The sequence below is a fragment of the Mustela nivalis genome (genome assembly GCF_964662115.1).
Source record: "Mustela nivalis genome assembly, chromosome: 2".
Lineage (NCBI taxonomy): Eukaryota > Metazoa > Chordata > Mammalia > Carnivora > Mustelidae > Mustela > Mustela nivalis.
Window position 1 is genome coordinate 84,992,306 of NC_139021.1, and position 16,738 is coordinate 85,009,043.

At 37.5% G+C, this 16,738-nt stretch overlaps 1 long non-coding RNA gene across 4 annotated transcripts in view; it reads right to left on the bottom strand.

The window, feature by feature from the left end:
- The window catches only part of LOC309858129, a 51,593-nt gene that overhangs the window by 20,495 nt on the left and 14,360 nt on the right, over positions 1-16,738 (bottom strand). For 2 of the 4 annotated variants that reach the window (XR_014308045.1, XR_014308047.1), the window contains exons 4-6: positions 6,544-6,638; positions 4,822-4,904; positions 3,056-3,153 (exon numbers count right to left, since the gene is read on the bottom strand). This is a non-coding gene — a long non-coding RNA (uncharacterized lncRNA). The remainder of the gene's footprint in view (positions 1-3,055; positions 3,154-4,821; positions 4,905-6,543; positions 6,639-16,738) is intronic. The other 2 variants (XR_014308046.1, XR_014308044.1) reach the window with 2 other exon arrangements.

Genomic DNA, 16,738 nt, shown 5'->3' on the forward strand with positions numbered 1-16,738 from the left:
CCTCTTCAATAAATGGTGCTGGGGAAATTGGACAGCCACATGCAGAAAAATGAAATTGGACCATTTCCTTATACCACACAAAAATAGACTCAAAATGGATGAAGGACCTCAATGTGCAAAAGGAATCCATCAAAATCCTTGAGGAGAACACAGGCAGCAACCTCTTCGACCTCAGCCGCAGCAACATCTTCCTAGGAACAACGCCAAAGGCAAGGGAAGCAAGGGCAAAAATGAACTATTGGTATTTCATCAAGATCAAAAGCTTTTGCACAGCAAAGGAAACAGTTAACAAAATCAACAGACAACTGAAAGAATGGGAGAAGATATTTGCAAACGACATATCAGATAAAGGACTAGTGTCCAGAATCTACAAAGAACTTAGCAAACTCAACACCCAAAGAACAAATAATCCAATCAAGAAATGGGCAGAGGACATGAACAGACATTTCTGCAAAGAAGACATCCAGATGGCCAACAGACACATGAAAAAGTGCTCCATATCACTCGGCATCAGGGAAATACAAATCAAAACCACAATGAGATATCACCTCACACCAGTCAGAATGGCTAAAATCAACAAGTCAGGAAATGACAGATGCTGGCGAGGATCGGAGAAAAGGGAACCCTCGTACACTGTTGGTGGGAATGCAAGCTGGTGCAGCCACTCTGGAAAACAGCATGGAGGTTCCTCAAAATGTTGAAAATAGAACTGCCCTATGATCCAGCAATTGCACTATTGGGTATTTACCCTAAAGATACAAACGTAGTGATTCAAAGGGGCACGTGCACCCGAATGTATATAGCAGCAATGTCCACAATAGCCAAACTATGGAAAGAACCTAGATGTCCATCAACAGATGAATTGATCAAGAAGATGTGGTATATATACACAATGGAATACTATGCAGCCATCAAAAGAAATGAAATCTTGCCATTTGCGACAACATGGATGGAACTAGAGCGTATCATGCTTAGCGGAATAAGTCAAGCAGAGAAAGACAACTATCATATGATCTCCCTGATATGAGGAAGTGGTGATGCAACATGGGGGCTTAAGTGGGTAGGATAAGAATAAATGAAACAAGATGGGATTGGGAGGGAGACAAACCATAAGAGACTCTTAATCTCACAAAACAAACTGAGGGTTGCTGGGGGGAGGGGGTTTGTGAGAAGGGGGTGGGATTATGGACATTGGGGAGGGTATGTGCTTTGGTGAGTGCTGAGAAGTGTGTAAACCTGGTGATTCACAGACCTGTACCCCTGGGGATAAAAATATATGTTTATAAAAAATAAAAAATTAAAAGTCAAAAAAAAAAAAAAAGAAGCCAAGACATATTAGAGTTCAAGTGATCAGTTATCAGATTATTTTTTGTCTTTGTAATCTTCAGGAGTTTTTTTAATCAAATCACAGATTACATGGCAAAACTGTTGCAAAATCATTTCTGATTTCATCTAGTAGTTTTTCATTTTCTTAGATTGTGTTTCTTTAGACATTTGAGAACTTGCAATTGTTATCTAGTTGTCTTTTTCTAAATTCTCGAATAAAATATACCATATAATATATGTAATTCTGGTTCAAAATACTGCAAACTGAGCTCAGTTTTGAGCTGAGGTCCTATGTCTTGGTGGCACTCTGCTTGTGATCACTAAAGACTTGTGGAAACACCCTGGATTACACTTCAGTGATTTCATCTTCTTTTATGCTGGCAAAGTAGCAGAGAAATGAATAGATACATTGGTTGCCACCACTTTGAGATGGGCCTTAAAAAAAAAAAATCCTGCATAATGTCTGATTTAGAAGAGTAAACACCACTATTAACAGCAGCTTTTAATGAGCTATCTGACCCACTTTTCATTTGAAGTAAATAAAAGAACAACTTTTCACATATCCAAAGGTCTGACTATATTTAAATAGCCTGTGTAGGTTGAAAGAATTAAGGTGATCATTCCATGGACATCAATTATGCTTTTTATGCTATATATAGAGCCTATGGTTCTATTTCTCTGGATAAATATGTATTATAAAATACATCAATATAAAATTTTCTTTTTAAATAGGCTCTACACCCAGTTCCATGGGTGTAGCAACATGGGGCTTGAACTAAGGACCTTGAGATCAAGACCTGAGCTGAGATCATGAGAGGGGCAGTCACCCATCTAAGCCACTAGGTGCCCCTATAGGAGAAATTTTTTAAGGAATCAGCTCATGGGGTTGCCTGGCAAGTTAAAATTGATAGGCAGGCCAGCAAGCTAGAAACTTGGGCAGAATTTTTCTATTTTACATTCACGAAGCAGAAGCTCTTCTTACAGACACTTCTGTTTGTTCTCTTAAGGTCTCTGACTGACTGGATGGGGGCCCACCCACATCACTGAGGGCATCTCCTTCCTTTAAAGTCACCCAATTGTAGATGTTAATCACATAGACAAAATACCTTCACAGCAACTACCATAACACACATAAAGGACTTTGATCACTACTTTTTTGGGGGATAAATAGATGAAGTTCAGTAACATGCAGTTATAAAAGTAGTTGAAAGTTCAATCCAAACAAGATTAACTTTTGAGTCTGATTCTCCCTGAAGATCATCTATGTGAGTGAAATATATTCAATAATGATGCAATTAATCATGTGTCGCTTATGTAAGATGACTAATTTTGTGGAAGTCAGCTGTGTGTCATAAAGCTATACCTAATCACAAAGTGAGCTTGAGTTTAGCTCATTGCACCAAGTGGAGATTTGGCAACATCTAAGTAATCTAACTGAAGATAGCCATACTTTCTAATTTACTCATCTGTGAGTAAACTTATGTAAATGTGTGGAACCTAATCTCAATGAATAAGCAAATGCCAATCAACACCAACAAGCTTGAGCATGTAGATAAGTTTGAAGGCAAAAATTATGTGGCCCACAGAAGCTGAAAGAATAACATGCTTCTGACTACTGTAAGAATCAATGAAGTTAAAATTTTGTAGATTGGAAGGATAACAGATTATCTTGCTAGGCTCTTTCATGTTACAGCCCAGGATACTGATGCTTTTAAAATCCCACCCATACCTTCTGACTCTGAGTCCAGTGCTCATTCTGTTATGCCTCAGTGTGTTTCATGTGTTGTTGACAGTCTGATCAGACATCTTTTGTGTGTGCTAAGGGTTCTGTGATGAGAACAGTAGAATTAACCATTAAGAACTTCACAAGACAGGTCAAATTTTCCACCATACAACTGAAATCAATACTAACATAGACATAAGCCATTTCCATTTTCTCCATGGGGATTCTCTATAACCTAACATACCTAGGGCTCAAAATTTTGGCTTAAACTGCTAACACCATGGATACAGAATTACATTAATGACAAATGAGAGTATTTATCTTACCACAAGAGCCTTCAAAAAAATGGGATATTTTCCCCCTCTCTCTCCTCATCACCATGCTTTTGGTTTATGCATGCTACTACTTTATTTGGAGTCATTGTCAATGAAATATATTTCTTCTCTCAGGATCTCTTTCTGCTCATAATAACAAAGAAATTAAAGTAAAAGATTTATTCAGTATCTAAAGTCCATTTAAATACTTTGTGCACTTTTCAGTGTCACATTCCTTTTCAAATTTCAAAAATGCTTACATATTGTCCATATTTGTACCCTTAAGTTTATAGTGTTCACATTACAAGCAACTGTTTTTTTTTCTTTCTTCAAAGAAAATTTAGATAGTACTGAAAAATAGAAAAGGAAATACATTGTCCTATTCCTGAAAGTAAAACACTAGTAAATATGACTATTATATTGAGCTATGAAAAGAGCCAGATTCTCAGGGCCAGAAAAATGTTCATGGCAGGAGTGGGGTGCACAGAGGCAAAGACTCTCACCCAGATACTGACCATAGGCTCAGATGTATCTAAGGCAGTTTATGAAGGGATTTTGCACCACACTAAGGGCTTGCGTATTATGTTTTGAACTGTGTGGAATCTTCAGAGTATTCTAGATATTCTAAAATATAAAATGGAAGTGATGCCAAGGTTGTTTCTGAAAGCATAAAACTTTCCTTGCTTAAGGTTCATAATACATATAATGTAATTAATAGCCTTATTGATTCACTTTAAGATTTATTTTCATAAAAAGGAAAAAATCACTTTCAAAGAAAAAAGTACAAAGGAATAGTTAGAAAGAAACTAACTTTCTAGCTTTAGAGATAAATTAGGTAATAACTCCTAATAATATTTATTACAAGTAAACAATTACCCATACTCTTAAATTGCAGAATGATTATTTGCTCTTATCAAAAAATCATTTACTTTGTTAAATAATTCAGTGGAGTTGTAAAGACAACATTCTCTGGAGTCTAACTGCTTTGGCTGAATATTGATTAAATTGAATAATTTAATTTATCCAACCAACACTACCCTTGGATCTAAGCAAGAGAGGTTCTGATCCCAGCCCCTACATCAGGTACAACACTCTCCCACTTCAGAGTGCTTTCATTTGGGAGTTCTAAGTTCTCTGATATCTGGGATTGGTTTGCTCTGATAATACCATCTGTCCAGTATGGGCCTTGGTATCCATCTCTCTCCTTCAGCAGACTTTCTATCCCCACTGTGTGGGAGGTGACCAGATGCCCAAAGACCTTCAGGCCTACACCTACAGCTATATTGCTAAATCTTAGTTCATAGGGGATGTCCTGGCTAGTACGTTGTTTCTTTTGCATATTCATGCAAGATTGGGCCACCAGATAGTACTAACATGTTGATTTTGGATGACTTTCAAATCAGACACAGGATGAGTCCAGATTTCTGTACTACTTACTAATAATGGTATCATTCCTACCCTGGGCTTGAGCCATGTGTGGGGTCCCACACATCACTTGATCCATCTGTGTTTCATCATAGGGCCAATCTGGTTGACAACGCCTTAGGGGAACAGGAATTATTTTACTTTTTACTATCATCTATTTATTTATCCATCTATCATCTATCTATTTATCTATCATCTATCATCTCCTATTAGTTATATTTTTCTGGTGAACCCTAACTGACATGTGTTGCATAACATAGAGGTTTTAGGAGTTATCTCTGAATTTGATAGAATTTAGTAATTTCCCAAAATGACCAAAGTTCATTACATGTGAAGATACCAATTCTCCTACATAAGAGTGAACTATGCACAGGGTGTAAGAAACCAGAAACTTGAAGTGAATGTGAAGAGAAGTATCTGTGCTTTCTTGCAAACTGGAGTCCTCTCGACCATAAACATCCTAGAATTCCAGAGTAAATAGAGCAGTTCTAGATACTGAAACTTCAAGAAAATTATTAGGCTCTTGTCTTTTCAAACAGTATAACTTATGTTTAACATGCTATGTGTTGCCTTAGAATACAGCTGTTTTTAAATGGGTATGTTGAAAATACAATCAGGTGCACAAGTTTACTTTTAGGCAGGACACTGTAGTCACAAAACATGTTGTCATTTAATTCTATGCTGCACATTTCTACAGTCTCATTCTCTAAGATAATGTTAGGAATCTCTAATATATAACACACCAAGCAAGAGATCCAGTTTTTCAAAAAGTGGTCTTCCTACTTTGCAAATATTATTAGAGCCACTGTACCAAGAGGTTGCTTAGTCAGTTAAGGATTACAGCTTTCCTTGCTCAGGTTTCTGAGATATAATTGACATATAAACATTTTTGTAAGTTCGGGATGTACGACATGATGCTCAGGTAGAGGTATATATTGCAAAATGATTGCTACAATAAAGTTAGTTAACATCTATTTCCTCACATAATTATAATGTATGTATGTGGTAACAATATTTAAGACCTACTCTCTTAGCAATGTTCAGACTGACTGTAGTCACCATGCTGTGCAGTACATCCCCAGAATTTATTCACCTTTAAACTGGAAGTTTGGACCCTTGACCAGCATCTCCCCATTTTCCTCACTCTGTAGCCACCTTTCTATTCTGTTTCTTTGACAAATTTGGACATAGATAAACATAAACAAAGAGACAGAGAGAGAAAGAGAGAGAGAAAAGATAATGCTTAATGAATTTTGGAACAATCAGAACATGCGCATTTTAATCAAGTATTCTGAAAAATCTTGGAATAAAGTCATAAAAGAAAGTTGAGAGTAACAAAAATATGTGCTTTCATTTTGCTAAAGGTTTTAACAGAATGCAGTTTGAGACAATGCAAGAATATCACCTAAATTTCAACTGAAGTGGTGAAGGAAACCAATTTGGGGTGAATAATGAGCCTCGTGAGTTGGATGCAATGGATAGAGGAGCCAAAGTCTGCAAGAAGGAGAGCTGCAGGGGTGTCCACTGAGAAGCCGCCACCTAAAATTGTTCCAACTTAAAATGTAGGAGGTTTTTAGGAGGATTAAGTAGCCATATCTTAAGAGCAAGATTTCAACTGTTAGTTTGTTTTTCACAACTGTTTTCATTACCTCTCATGTTAGAAAAGAATTTTCCCTAGTTGGCAACCACTGGTCCAGAGCATGAAAATTGAAAATAACTTTATTACATTCCAATAAAAGTTAATCTTTTACTTACTCATAAGTTTGGAAAGATCACTTCATCTTTCTGTGCTCCATTTCCGCAAATATAGGATAATGTTTATAATAGTAAAGACCTCAGAAAATGGACTTCTGAAAAATTAAATAAGATAAACCATATACAATTATAACCTCAGTCTATGTGCATAAAAACCTAAATATATATTTTAGTTGGCTAATAATTTTCTAAATAAAGAACTAAATGGCAGCTCTTAATTTCTGTTACAACCATGAATTTCTTAGTTGATTTTTCAAAAGCGTCATGAAGCCTAGGGTTTTAGTACTGTAAATTGTAGGTATTTGGTTTCTTATAAACAGGGAAATTCCATCTAGTTATGGAGCTGGGGTGAGAAGTTAGTGATATTTTGGACCTATGGAAATTACTTGGCACAGAGAAGATGCTTAATTCATAGATGCTATTGTGGTTATGCTTCAGTTCTGCAAGTACTGAGCTCATTGTGATACCAGATAATTTTTAGGGAAAGGAGCTGAGTCCAGAATTGCCCTTGAGAGACAGCAAGTTGTGATTTTGAAGGGGGATCTTCTCCCAACTAAGGGCTCAAGGTACATGAGATGCCACCATTCTATTCTATGTTTTTCTTGGAGACATAAAATATGACCCTCTCATGCTGGCTTTAAAGATTTTAATTATTTATTTGAGATAGAATGTGAGGAAAAAGAGAGAGCACGAGAGAGGGGAGAGTCCAAGGGAGAATGGGGAGCCCAGTTTGGGACTTGATGCTGGGACTCCGGGATCATTACCTGAGCTGAAGGCAGCTTCTTAACTGTCAGAGCCACTCAGATGCCCTCATGTTGGGTTTAAATGGTCACAGTAAAATCATTTAGACTATTTCAGTATGTTTTACTATTTTCCTGTTTTCCACTTGGGAATATCTGTAAAGCTGCTGTTTTCTGGTGATTCATATTATCTCCCCAATATTATTCCCTTCCTTATTGCAAGTCTATGTCACATATTTACAAATACTTGATGCCACTAATATTGTAAAATAAAATAAAATAAATCAGAAAAACAAAAATAAAGAATTTACCCCTACATAAGGAGGTAACTTTCTAGACTTTTGTAAAAATATTTCATTAAAGGAAAAGGTTCCAAGTAACCAATGCCATTAACTCAAACTTTTTCTAAATGAACAAAATCAGAGTTAAATTATTTATGACAAATGTATGTAGTCCAGGGTCTGCAGCGCTGAGATTTAGAAGTGTCATGACATTCAGGATCATTCCCAGGGGTGTGTCCTTGCCTCAAGGCTTACTGTCCATGTTTGTATCTTGCTTCCAAGCCTCCTTCTATCCTTGTGTTGGATCCCATAAACCACAGAGTGTTCTTCCAATAAATTCTGAAGCTAACCATAATCCATTGCTGGATCTTGCAACCAAAAATAATGATTGATATAACTTCTTTTTTTTAAATTTTTTATTTTTTATAAACATATATTTTTATCCCCAGGGGTACAGGTCTGTGAATCACCAGGTTTACACACTTCTCAGCACTCACCAAAGCACATACCCTCCCCAATGTCCATAATCCCACCCCCTTCTCCCAAACCCCCTCCCCCCAGCAACCCTCAGTTTGTTTTGTGAGATTAAGAGTCTCTTATGGTTTGTCTCCCTCCCAATCCCATCATGTTTCATTTATTCTTATCCTACCCACTTAAGCCCCCATGTTGCATCACCACTTCCTCATATCAGGGAGATCATATGAAAGTTGTCTTTCTCTGCTTGATTTATTTCGCTAAGCATGATACGCTCTAGTTCCATCCATGATGTCGCAAATGGCAAGATTTCATTTCTTTTGATGGCTACATAGTATTCCATTGTGTATATATACCACATCTTCTCGATCCATTCATCTATTGATGGACATCTGGGTTCTTTCCATAGTTTGGCTATTGTGGACATTGCTGCTATAAACATTCGGGTGCACGTGCCCCTTTGAATCACTACGTTTGTATCTTTAGGGTAAATACCCAATAGTGCAATTGCTGGGTCATAGGGCAGTTCTATTTTCAACATTTTGAGGAACCTCCATGCTGTTTTCCAGAGTGGCTGCACCAGCTTGCATTCCCACCAACAGTGTAGGAGGGTTCCCCTTTCTCTGCATCCTCGCCAGCATCTGTCATTTCCTGACTTGTTGATTTGAGCCATTCTGACTGGTGTGAGGTGATATCTCATTGTGGTTTTGATTTGTATTTCCATGATGCTGAGTGATATGGAGCACTTTTTCATGTGTCTGTTGGCCATCTGGATGTCTTCTTTGCAGAAATGTCTGTTCATGTCCTCTGCCCATTTCTTGATTGGATTATTTGTTCTTTGGGTGTTGAGTTTGCTAAGTTCTCTATAGATTCTGGACACTAGTCCTTTATCTGATATGTCGTTTGCAAATATCTTCTCCCATTCTGTCAGTTGTCTTTTGATTTTGTTAACTGTTTCTTTTGCTGTGCAAAAGCTTTTGATCTTGATGAAATCCCAATAGTTCATTTTTGCGCTTGCTTCCCTTGCCTTTGGCGTTGTTCCTAGGAAGATGTTGCTGTGGCTGAGGTCGAAGAGGTTGCTGCCTGTGTACTCCTCAAGGATTTTGATGGATTCCTTTTGCACATTGAGGTCCTTCATCCATTTTGAGTCTATTTTTGTGTGTGGTGTAAGGAAATGGTCCAATTTCATTTTTCTGCATGTGGCTGTCCAATTTTCCCAGCACCATTTATTGAAGAGGCTATCTTTTTTCCATTGGACATTCTTTCCTGCTTTGTTGAAGATTAGTTGACTGTAGAGTTGAGGGTCTATTTCTGGGCTCTCTATTCTGTTCCATTGATCTATGTGTCTGTTTTTGTGCCAGTACCATGCTGTCTTGATGATGACAGCTTTGTAATAGAGCTTCAAGTCCGGAATTGTGATGCCACCAACTTTGGCTTTCTTTTTCAATATTCCTTTGGATATTCGAGGTCTTTTCTGGTTCCATCTAAATTTTAGAATGATTTGTTCCATTTCTTTGAAAAAGATGGATGGTACTTTGATAGGAATTGCATTAAATGTGTAGATTGCTTTAGGTAGCATAGACATTATCACAATATTAATTCTTCCAATCCAGGAGCATGAAACATTTTTCCATTTCCTTGTGTCTTCCTCAATTTCTTTCATGAGTACTTTATAGTTTTTTGTGTATAGATTCTGTGTCTCTTTGGTTAGGTTTATTCCTAGGTATTTTATGGTTTTGGGTGCAATTGTAAATGGGATTGACTCCTAAATTTCTCTTTCTTCTGTCTTGCTGTTGGTGTAGAGAAATGCAACTGATTTCTGTGCATTGATTTTATATCCGGACACTTTACTGAATTCCTATATAAGTTCTAGCAGTTTTGGAGTGGAGTCTTTTGGGTTTTCCACATATAGTATCATATCATCTGCGAAGAGTGATAATTTGACTTCTTCTTTGCTGATTTGGATGCTTTTAATTTCCTTTTGTTGTCTGATTGCTGAGGCTAGGACCTCTATTACTATGTTGACTTGCAGTGGTGATAATGGACATCCCTGCCATGTTACTGACCTTAGCGGAAAAGCTTTCAGTTTTTCTCCATTGAGAATGATATTTGCGGTGGGATTTTCATAGATAGTTTTGATGATATTGAGGTATGTGCCCTCTATCCCTACACTTTGAAGAGTTTTGATCAGGAAGGGATGCTGTACTTTGTCAAATGCTTTTTCAGCATCTATGGAGAGTATCATATGGTTCTTGTTCTTTCTTTTATTGATGTGTTGTATCACATTGACTGATTTGCGGATGTTGAACCAACCTTGCAGCCCTGGAATAAATCCCACTTGGTCGTGGTGAATAATCTTTTTAATGTACTGTTGAATCCCATTGGCTAGTATTTTGTTGAGTATTTTCGCATCTGTGTTCATCAAGGATATTGGTCTATAGCTCTCTTTTTTGATGGGATCCTTGCCTGGTTTTGGGATCAAGGTGATGCTGGCCTCATAAAATGAGTTTGGAAGTTTTCCTTCCATTTCTATTTTTTGGAACAGTTTCAGGAGAATAGGAATTAGTTCTTCTTTAAATGTTTGGTAGAATTCCCCCGGGAAGCCATTTGGCCCTGGGCTTTTGTTTGTTTGGAGATTTTTAATGACTGTTTCAATCTCCTTACTGGTTATGGGTCTGTTCAGTCTTTCTATTTCTTCCTGCTTCAGTTGTGGTCATTGTTTCTAGGAATGCATCCATTTTTTCCAGATTGTCAAATTTGTTGGCGTAGAGTTGCTCATAGTATGTTCTTATAATAGTTTGTATTTCTTTGGTGTTAGTTGTGATCTCTCCTCTTTCATTCGTGATTTTATTTTTTTTGCGTCCTTTCTCTTTTCTTTTTGATAAGTTGGGCCAGGGGTTTATCAATTTTATTAATTCTTTCAAAGAACCAGCTCCTAGTTTCATTGATTTGTTCTATTGTTTTTTTGCTTTCTATTTCATTTATTTCTGCTCTGATCTTTATGATTTCTCTTCTCCTGCTGGGCTTAGGGTTTCTTTCTTGTTCTTTCTCCAGCTCCTTTAGGTGTCGGGTTAGGTTGTGTACCTGAGACCTTTCTTGTTTCTTGAGAAAGGCTTGTACCGCTATATATTTTCCTCTCAGGACTGCCTTTGTTGTGTCCCACAGATTTTGAACCGTTGTATTTTCATTATCATTTGATTCCATGATTTTTTTCAATTCTTCTTTAATTTCCTGGTTGACCCATTCATTCTTTAGAAGGATGCTGTTTAGTCTCCATGTATTTGGGTTCTTTTATAACTTCCTTTTGTGGTTGAGTTCTAGCTTTAGAGCATTGTGGTCTGAAAATATGCAGGGAATGATCCCAAGCTTTTGATACCGGTTGAGTCCTGATTTAGCACCCAGGATGTGATCTATTCTGGAGAATGTTCCATGTGCACTAGAGAAGAATGTGTATTCTGTTGCTTTGGGATGAAATGTTCTGAATATATCTGTGATGTCCATCTGGTCCAGGGTGTCGTTTAAAGCCTTTATTTCCTTGCTGATCTTTTGCTTGGATGATCTGTCCATTTCACTGAGGGGAGTGTTAAAGTCCCCTACTATTATTGTATTATTGTTGATGTGTTTCTTTGATTTTGTTATTAATTGGTTTATATAGTTGGCTGCTCCCACGTTGGGGGCATAGATATTTAAAATTGTTAAATCTTCTTGTTGGACAGACACTTTGAGTATGATATAGTGTCCTTCCTCATCTCTTATTATAGTCTTTGGCTTAAAATCTAATTGATCTGATATAAGGATTGCCACTCCTGCTTTCTTCTGATGTCCATTAGCATGGTAAATTCTTTTCCACCCCCTCACTTTAAATCTGGAGGTGTCCTCGGGCTTAAAATGAGTTTCTTGGAGGCAAAATATAGATGGGTTTTGTTTTTTTATCCATTCTGATACCCTGTGTCTTTTGATTGGGGCATTTAGGTCATTAACATTCAGGGTAACTATTGAGAGATATGAATTTAGTGCCATTGTATTGCCTGTAAGGAGACTGTTACTGTATATGGTCTCTGTTCCTTTCTGATCTACCACTTGTAGGCTCTCTCTTTGCTTAGAGGACCCCTTTCAAGATTTCCTGTAGAGCTGGTTTGGTGTTTGCAAATTCTTTCAGTTTTTGTTTGTCCTGGAAGCTTTTAATCTCTCCTTCTATTTTCAATGATAGCCTAGCTGGATATAGTATTCTTGGCTGCATGGTTTTCTCGTTTAGTGCTCTGAAAATGTCATGCCAGCTCTTTCTGGCCTGCCAGGTCTCTGTGGATAAGTCAGCTGCCAATCTAATATTTTTACCATTGTATGTTACAGACTTCTTTTCCCGGGCTGCTTTCAGGATTTTCTCTTTGTCACTGAGACTTGTAAATTTTACTATTAGGTGACGGGGTGTGGGCCTATTCTTATTGATTTAGAGGGTCGTTCTCTGAACCTCCTGAATTTTGATGCTCGTTCCCTTTGCCATATTGGGGAAATTCTCCCCAATAATTCTCTCCAGTATACCTTCTGCTCCCCTCTCTCTTTCTTCTTCTTCTGGAATCCCAATTATTCTAATGTTGTTTTGTCTTATGGTGTCACTTATCTCTCGAATTCTCCCCTCGTGGTCCCGTAGCTGTTTGTGCCTCTCTTGCTCAGCTTCTTTATTCTCTGTCATTTGGTCTTCTTTATCACTAATTCTTTCTTCTGCCTCATTTATCCTAGCAGTGAGAGCCTTCTTTTTTGATTGCACCTCATTAATAGCTTTTTTGATTTCAACTTGGTTAGATTTTAGTTTTTTTATTTCTCCAGAAAGGGCTTTTATATCTCTCGAGAGAGTTTCTCTAATATCTTCCATGCCTTTTTCGAGCCCGGCTAGAACCTTGAGAATTGTCATTCTGAACTCTAGATCTGACATATTACCAATGTCTCTACTGATTAGGTCCCTAGTTTTCGGTACTGCCTCTTGTTCTTTTTTTTTTGTGTTGAATTTTTCCATCTTGTCATTTTTGTCCAGATAAGAGTATTTGAAGGAGCAAGTAAAATACTAAAAGGGTGGCAACAACCCCAGGAAAATATGCTTTAACCAAATTAGAAGAGATCCCAAATCGTGATGGGGAAGAAAGGGGATAAAAAGAGGTTCAAAAAGGAAGAAAAAAAAAGAAAAAAGAAAAGAAAAGAATTTTAAAAAAGAAAACAAATAAGAAAAATATAAAAAAGAAAAAATAAATATATTAGATAAACTAGTTAAAAAAACGTTAAAAAAGAAAAAGGTAAAAGTTAAAAAAAAATTTAACCAGAAGGCGAGAAAAAACCAAAAAATGAAAAAGAAAGAAATTAAATTAACTGCAAGACTAAAAAAAATCACAGGGAAAAAGCCATGAGTTCCGTGCTTTGCTTTCTCCTCCTCTGGAATTCTGCTGCTCTCCTTGGTATTGAAACCGCACTCCTTGGTAGGTGAACTTGGTCTTGGTTGGATTTCTTGTTGATCTTCTGGGGGAAGGGCCTGGTGTAGTGATTCTCAAGTGTCTTTGCCCCAGGCGGAATTGCACCGCCCTTACCAGGGGCTGGGCCGAGTAATCCGCTCAGGTTTGCTTTCAGGAGCTTTTGTTCCCTGAGCGCTTTCTGTAGAGTTCCTGGAGGATGGGAATACAAATGGCGGCCTCCTGGTCTCCGGCCGGGAGGAGCCGAGAGCCCAGGGCCCCACTCCTCAGTGCGCCCTCAGAGAACAGTGCCCAGTTACTCCTGTCTGCCTGACCTCCAGCTGTGCTCCGAGCTCACCAAGCCTGCAACCGGTTCAAGGTAATCCCGAGCTGTGAGCTTACTGTGGGCTCTGTCTCTGTAGCTGGCTTTCCCGTTCCAATACCCGCAAGCTCTGCGACACTCAGACACCCCCAATCCTTCTGTGACCCTGCAGGACCTGAGGCCACGCTGACCCCATGTGGGCTTCACCCCGGTTTAGCCTCTGGAGCGATGTCCCTCAGTGGAACAGACTTTTAAAAGTCCTGATTTTGTGCTCCGTTGCTCCACCGCTTGCCGGGAGCCAGCCCCTCCCCCGGGGTCTATCTTCCCGTCGCTTTGGATTCACTTCTCCTCCGGTCCTACCTTTCAGAAAGTGGTTGTTTTTCTGTTTCCAGAATTGCTGTTCTTCTTCTCTTTGATCTGCTGATGGATTTTCAGGTGTTTGCAATCTTTAGATAAGCTATCTAGCTGATCTCCGGCTAGCTGAAGTAGTCTCAGGCTGCTACTTCTCTGCCATCTTGACTCCTCCTCATGATTGATATAACTTCTTAATCTGTTTAATTTATCAGTTTTTCCTTGATCACTTAATTTCTAGATGCATTTTTTTAAAAAGTTAACATTGGTTATACAAGCAATTACATAAGTTTTGTGAGTTTTATAGATATACAACCATTAGTACATTTTCTAGGATAAAATATCTCACAGTCCAAACTCATTTTGCGAACAACTTTTGCAAAGATTAGTTGTTTTTTCAGTTGGGAGTTCCTAAATCATTAGCAGGCAGAATTTTCTTTTTAATACCAAGAAAATTCATCGTACAAAAATATTTTTTTTCACAGCCAAGCTTTCTAACTATCAAACTTCCTAGCTAAGCTTTCTTCTTCAAAAGCCTGTTATTATCCCAGTTAAGGAACTATATATAGGAGCTCCAATTTCCATCATATTGATGAAATGTCAGCTTTTTCAGAGAATGGGTTTTCAGTAATCCAACTAGTTATGGCTTGAGATTAAAAAAAAAAAACTAGAGATTTCAAAATAAAAGACAAGAAAAAATACTTAAATCCTTTTGCCATATTATTTTGACAGAGCATACTTACTTAATGGAAGGTTTTCACCAGAAATAATAGTTTCCATATAGGCCATTTGTTATGCTCAAACTGTAATTAGTTTGGATTTGCTATGGTTCATATCTCATTCTCTAACTTACAATGAAAATTATGACTGGAATTTAAAACTTTCAAAATTGTTCTTTGAATTTTGTCTTTGCCTCTTTCTCAGAGAAGAAATTGTCTTTAAAAAGGATGGTTTAACTAGAAGCCTAACATGAATGCAAAGTTGTAAAAGATTATCTCAAGGTTACATAGCCAGTGAGTGGCAAAATCAAGATCTGAATATAGACCTTCTGCTCCAAGGTAATATAGTGTTATTAGCAAGACACAGTCTTTCTTAAGTTATCACCATTTCAGAATATATTCCTGGGAACAAATTCCTGAAATATATCATAGAAAATTGTCCCAATTGCTTTCTTCATGTTTATCTGAGTGTGTGGGGTGATTTTGCGTTCCTCTACGCCCATACATAGGAGAGCTTGTGTTAGGAAATTCTAAGGCTATTAATGTTAAAATCAACTAAAAACTCAAAATTCAATTTAATACAATTTTATTTAAATCCAATTAGCCAACATATAGTACATCATTAGTTTAAGATGTAGAGTTTAGTTAATCATCAGATCCACAAAACACCCAGTGCCCATTACATCACATGCCCTCTTTAATGCCCATCACCCAGTTACCCCATCTTTCCACCCACCTCCCCTCTAACAGCCCTCAGTTTGTTTTTTATAGTTAAGAGTTTCTCACGGTTTATCTTCCTCTCTGACTTCTTCCCATTCAATTTTCCCTCTCTTTCCCTATGATCATCTGCACTGTTTTCTATATTCCACATATGAAACCATATGATAATTGTCTTTCTCTGGTTGACTTATTTCACTCAGCATAATACCTTCCAGTTCCAGCCATGTCAATGTAAGTGGTCAGTTTTCATCTTCTTTGATGGCTTAGTAATATTTCTTGAATGTATGTATGTGTGTGTATGTGTGTGTGTGTGTGTGTGTGTGTGTGTGTATAATGTGTGTATGTGTATATATCTCACATCTCTTTCCATTCTTCTGTCAATGTACATCTGGGCTCTTTCTACAGTTTGGCTATTGTGGACCTTGTTGCTATAAACAGTGGGGTGCAGGCATCCCTTCAGATCACTACATTTGTATCTTTGGGGTAAATATCTTGTAGTACAATTGCTGGATCATAGAGTAGCCCTATTTTTCACTTCTTGAAGAACCTCCACACTGTTTTCCAGAAAGGCTGTACTAGCTTGCATTCCCACCAACAGTGTAAGAGGGTTGTCTTTTCTCTGCATCCTTGCCAACATTTGTTGTTTCCTGGTTAATTTTAGCCAATATGACTGATGTAAGGTGGTATCTCAATGTGGTTTTTGATTTTTATTTCCCTGATTCCAAGTAATATTGAACATTTTCATGTGTCTATTGGACATTTGTATGTCTTCTTTGGAGAAATGTCTGTTCATGTCCTTTGCCCATCTTGACTGGATTATTTGAAAGAATTAATAAGATCAATAACCCCTAGTTAGACTTACTAAAAAGAAAAAAGAAATTACCCAAATAAAAAATCATGAATGAAACAAGAGAGATTACAATCAACATCAAAGAAATACAAACAATTAAAAGAGAATATTATGAAAAACTATACACCAACAAATTGCACAATCTGGAAGAAATGGAGCAATTTCTAGAAACATATAAATTACTAAAACTGAAACAGGAAGAAATAGAAAACCTGAACAAACAGATAACCAACAAGGAAATAGAAGCAATAATCAAAAAACTCCCAACATATAAGTCTAGGGCCAGATGGCTTCCCAGGGGAA